The following is a 5,459-nucleotide window of genomic DNA, read 5'->3' on the forward strand; positions in this document are numbered from 1 at the left end:
CATACATCATACTCGTCTATTTCTAGCATCTTATTTCCACAATATTTATCAAATAATCTTCCACCACAACCATATGTGTGGTGAATTTAATGTAATGTTCTATGTAATCCGAGTTTTATTTCCTGAGATTGTTATTCTACGGTAAGACCCATATAGAGTTGTTTAACCAAAGTCCTACATCTTTCTCCTTCTTGTACCTATTGTAAGCATTTAATTAAGCATAAAACTCATTTCCAAACTACCGTTAAAGGCCATTTATTCAATTTAGCTTACAAGGACGTAATGGTCCATTTTACCTTTCATTTATGATGAAGGACCTTCACTACTTATTTGCCCAAATTTGTACGTAAGCTATAATCATATTTATACGTACCTGGCTCGGGACAACAAATAGACCCGGTTTTGTACCTTGCTTTAATTGTCACTCAATCTATGGCGACGCATTTATCCGATTCGCCAATTGATCCTGTTAACATAAGACTTGACCATCGCATTAGTCGGTATTGTCAAATGGTGTTATCACCACCACTTGGCCCATTTGGACTATATACCCAATGTTATCTATTTAAATAAAAAACATGGTTTTTTTGATGTCCAATTCATACATCCATCCCATCCCGGATTATATTACCAAATCCTTTATATCTTAAACTCTTTCCTTACTAATTCAACCCATTTCGGCTTACGCAATGGGCACGCTTTTAACCTTAATTACATTAGTCGACTCTTGACCAATTTCCATTTTCACCATTTTTCCTCATCATTAGATTACACCACAAAGTAATCTTAACAAAAATCCATATTCCAATATTATTGTTATCGCGATTATTTCGTATAGAATAAACGAGTAATCTACATAAGTGCGAAAATTACACTTACCTCTCATCCGGTTTACGCCTTTCTTCACGCGCTTGATTCGTTTAACCGCTTCTTTCTCAAGCCTCCACCTAGCTCGTTAAGCGTCAAACTATTGCCAATATTTACAAGGTGGTTAGACTAGTCATTTAAAAATCACGATCATTCTAGCTTACTTATTCTCTATGTCGAAACTACTATTCGACTTCAAGATTAGTTAACTTAGTTTATTAAAGCTAACCACTTTCAATCACATGATTTACAACATTAAGTTCAAATCAACATGATGATTATAACTCTTCTTGTTTCATATTTCATTTAACTAACCATATTATTCAAATACGCGTTTCGTTCTAAATTTCAATATTTAGCTTTCTCTTAGGCGTTTTATCAAACACCTAGTGAGCATACTTTTATAAAATTAACAATCAAACTCCATGATTACATATCTTGCCAATTTCAACATCTTTTTACTAAATAATCGTCTAACTCATGGTTAAATGTCAAGATTAACTTCATAGAGTTCAAATAACACTAGTTAATTATGATTCTAGTGTTCGTCATGTTTCTACAAAACCCATTAAACACCTAGATAATGATCATGAGTTTTACTAACATGCACTCAAATCCCTTAGTTTATTAGCTAGGGTTTATTTCAAATCATGCATACATCCTATTTTCACCCAAATAACCATCATTCAAGATCAATTTTCGAACTTCTAGGGTTCATCAAGAATCTGAGATGGAACAAAATACTGAAATTCGACATACCTTATGATCCCATAAGCTTGGTGATTGTTTTTATGTGTTCATGCATACGATTTGGCTCTGATTCACCCTTCAATTTGGTGAATTTCTTGAAGTTTAGGGTTGAGTTTTGAGAGCTCCCTGTGGCTCTGATGAAATCGCAGACACCACATACGTATGTATGGTTTGTGTTTTTTTTATTAAACTTCATTACACTTGCCCATGTTTAGTCCCTCAAGTTTAGAGATTCATAAATGAAACTATAACTCATAGTTTATTATCTAATTACCCATTACTAACTAGGTTAATTTTTTACCTAGTTAACTTAGTGGGTTCTAGGAGTTAAAAACCCGTTTTATTTTAAGTCCCGTTGACTCGGGCTCTTATAAACTAGATTCCTTAATTCTTTGATTCGCTCGTATTTAATTATTAGGATTTCTTATTTAAATCCAATTATTTACCGGGTTATTTTTATTGCTAACGGTACTTTACCCGTCTTTTAGCATTAACAGAGTTTGATTACCAAACCCTTTTTCGGGGTGTTACAATTAAGTAGGTTTTGAAATAGAAAATTCATATAGCCTAACTCAATACTCCGAGGATTCGGTGTACTTAATTAAGAAAGACGGTTCATTCTCCTTATGCATTGATTACCGCAACCTTAATTAGGCAACAATTAAGAATTTCCATCAGCTGCCCAGGATCGTCGATTTGTTCGACTGACTGTAAGGGTTAGCTATCCCTTAAGATTAGTTTTAAGCAGTGGTTGGAATAACCATCTCACCTTAAGATGAGCTTTTCTATTATAGTGATGTATAAGTATCAAAGCTGCTCATTTGGAGACCTTGCACAGATGGAATGTTGAACATCTGTTGTTAGATAGAAGATTGGTAAGTCCAATCATCAGGATCTGAAAGTTGCCTTGGAAACAACGAATAAGATCATACAAATCCATGATCATCTGTAAGTTGCCAATTTTGGCAGAAAATCAAGGATTAATAAAAATAGTAACCCTCCTAAGTTCTTGCTAAGGAATAAGGTTCAACAAAAGATATCACCCTGGAAGGGTGTGCCAATTTGTTAATTATCAGGCTAGTTAAGCTCTGAATATATAAAATCATTCGAAGGAATCGAATGTATCAAGATCAAATAGCTTATAAGCTACAACCTATTTAAGGAGCTTGGCGGAGCTCGCAATATATTACACGCTAATGATTAAAGGATATGTTTCCCCAATTAATCAAGAAGCATTATCACCTAATGATATGCGGATTAATGAAGATTTTGGTTTGATGAGAAACCCGTATTATTTAAAGATCGGCAAAGTTAAGAAGCTCCAAAAGGATACATGTACCTAATAGAGGTCAACTTGGGTGCTTGAAGAAGCCCCAAATATATTGTGGAAGTTAAGTCCATGGTACATCAGAAAGTACTTCCAGCGTTTTAACAAATCTCGAGGTCGAGATTTCTTTTAAGGGGGTGAGGATGTAACACCTCATAAAATCACGTCCAATGATGTATTGACACGTGTAATAAACCCTAATAAAGTCAAATATTGAAATTTAGGGACTAATTTTTCAAAAAAATCGAAAAACTTTGATTATGAAAGGACTGGAAGTGTTAGCATACCTAAAATAAGTTTCTAAATAACCTCTCACGATATTCATGTTCACAAATGAGCCGCTTGTCGATCAAGTGTAGCCGTTTGTGGAATTAATTGAAAGTTTGCGCAATGAAGGGTTAAAAGCGTCAACATGTTAATTCTTACCTCTGAGTGACCTCTTAACAAACCGGGAGCTTCATAATATTTGATTATACTCTCAGGAATGCCAAATAATGGCCGTCTAAGGTTTTTATGCCTATAAGTAAAGATACGCGTAACTTTGCACGTTAGAGGGACTAAAAGTGTCAATATGTTTAATTATACCTCTGAATGACCTTTTAACGAACCCGAAGCATCGTGATGTTTAATAATAATTTCAAGAATTTCTAATATGGATTAGATAAGGTTTCAATGCTATTAGATAACGAGATGCGTAAGTTTGCGCAATAGAGGGACCTAAAGCGTCAACTTTTGAATCTACGCCTTTCAGTGACCCTTTAAGTAAACGGGAGCATAGTAATATTTAAACATATACTTGGGAATGCATATTATGGGCCATGGAAGGCTTGGATGTCATTAAACGACATTCCACGCTACTTTGCACAATTAAAGGACTAATTGCGTCAAACTGCAAAAGTAGGTCAATTCGTATGGTAACGGACCTTTCGGAATATGTCCATGAGTTAAAAATACCCTAATTATTCTTTATATAGCTTAGATATAGGATTGGAGGTGTTTGGTGCGCAAAAATAAACTTTTACGTCATGTAGGGACTAAAAGTGTCAAAAAGTGCACAAGTTTGCATTTTCGCGCATATCTTGCATTCTGAATATCCCCGGACACCCAAAAATTTATGTAAGAACTAAAGTATTTTATTTTAGTGTTTGGCTTGATAAAATTCCATTCTTCGTGTAATTTGGTTCGTTTTTCGCGTCCGTCCGTGTTTCGTCGTAATTAGCCGAACAACGTGACCGTACGACCAAACGAACCGACACCCGGCATATTTTTGAGCATGTTTCATGTTCCCTATGCTTAGGCATCATTGTAGAGCCTTAAAAATGGTTTAACGGGCCTTAGATGTGTCGGGAATGGCAATTATCAAGTGCAGGGGCCAAATGTGACAAGTTTTGAAAATATGCATGTACTGTACAGGTCCTTACGGACCGTATACAGGACCTTACGGTCGGTATACCAATGCCCAGCGCCAGAATTTTAAAAACAAGCTGTGGTTTTGCTTCTTGTCTCTCATAATGGAATCTAGGGGCTGCCCATTGTTTAGTAAACCATGGGTAAGAGGTGTATGGCTCAGATTTGATCACGGGTTTACGAGAAACGATCCTAACGGTTCTCAAAAACCTATAAATACCCCTCTTGATTTTGCTCTCATTCACACCTTGATCTAATTGTTCTAGGGGCCCTTGTGCTTCATAACTGAACATCCAAGATCAATTCCCTCCTTGCTTGGACCCTTTGTAAGTGTCCTTTCGTGCTTAGTTTAATTTTTAGCGGTTATAACCGAAAGTCAAGCGTTTTTGATAAACGCTTTGACTCTTAAATGGTTGAGCCATGGTTGGCAACGAACATGGCTATATGATCGTAATTAGGTAGGTATTAAACCCTTAAAGGGGCACCTCCTAATTACCATGTTTACTTAGTTAAATTGTCGGGTAAAATAAAAGTCAAACGGGTTAATTTTAATTAAATTCATAACTATTAATATAAGAAACCATAAAATCAGTTTTCTCACTTTAATAACTTGGTAAATATTAGTTGAACATGCCTAAGCATGATTCAACCCGACAATTCTAAGTATAGGCTCGGTTCGGAACCGAAAGTCGCAAAAGTTGACTTTTGCTTTGACTTTCAGTTCTGACCCGATTTAGCTTAGTTTAGATATACCTTAGGATTCCATTAGGACCATAGTATAAGTTAGTATAACCCTCCAAGGTTATACAACTTGGTTCCATAGAAATCCTAGTTCATACATATTTCCGTTAAATGCCTAAATGTTGACCATTATGCCTTTTGACCCTAAAACGAGAATTTTGAAAATGTGAGAGGACAATAGTCTTTATTAATGATTTATAAACTTGTCCCTAAAATTTGACATCAGTTTGAGGTCTAGATTAGGAGTTATGCTCATTAGCGTAAAATGAAAAGCTTTTATTAATTAAACGGCATAATTAGCATATAGCCTATCTAAACCCAATTTTTAATACCAAACTTTTTACCCACTGATATAAAATAATATTTT

At 35.2% G+C, this 5,459-nt stretch overlaps 1 long non-coding RNA gene across 1 annotated transcript; it reads right to left on the minus strand.

Annotated features, from left to right (window-relative positions):
• Positions 1–363: 363 nt before the first annotated feature.
• Positions 364–1,741, minus strand: LOC118484946. The gene is made up of 3 exons (XR_004875148.1): positions 1,627–1,741; positions 880–967; positions 364–466 (listed from the first exon to the last, which is right to left on the minus strand). It is a non-coding gene; the product is annotated as an uncharacterized LOC118484946 (long non-coding RNA).
• Positions 1,742–5,459: the final 3,718 nt, after the last annotated feature.

Source organism: Helianthus annuus, chromosome 12 (assembly GCF_002127325.2).
Source record: "Helianthus annuus cultivar XRQ/B chromosome 12, HanXRQr2.0-SUNRISE, whole genome shotgun sequence".
In the NCBI taxonomy this organism is placed as follows: Eukaryota; Viridiplantae; Streptophyta; class Magnoliopsida; order Asterales; family Asteraceae; genus Helianthus; species Helianthus annuus.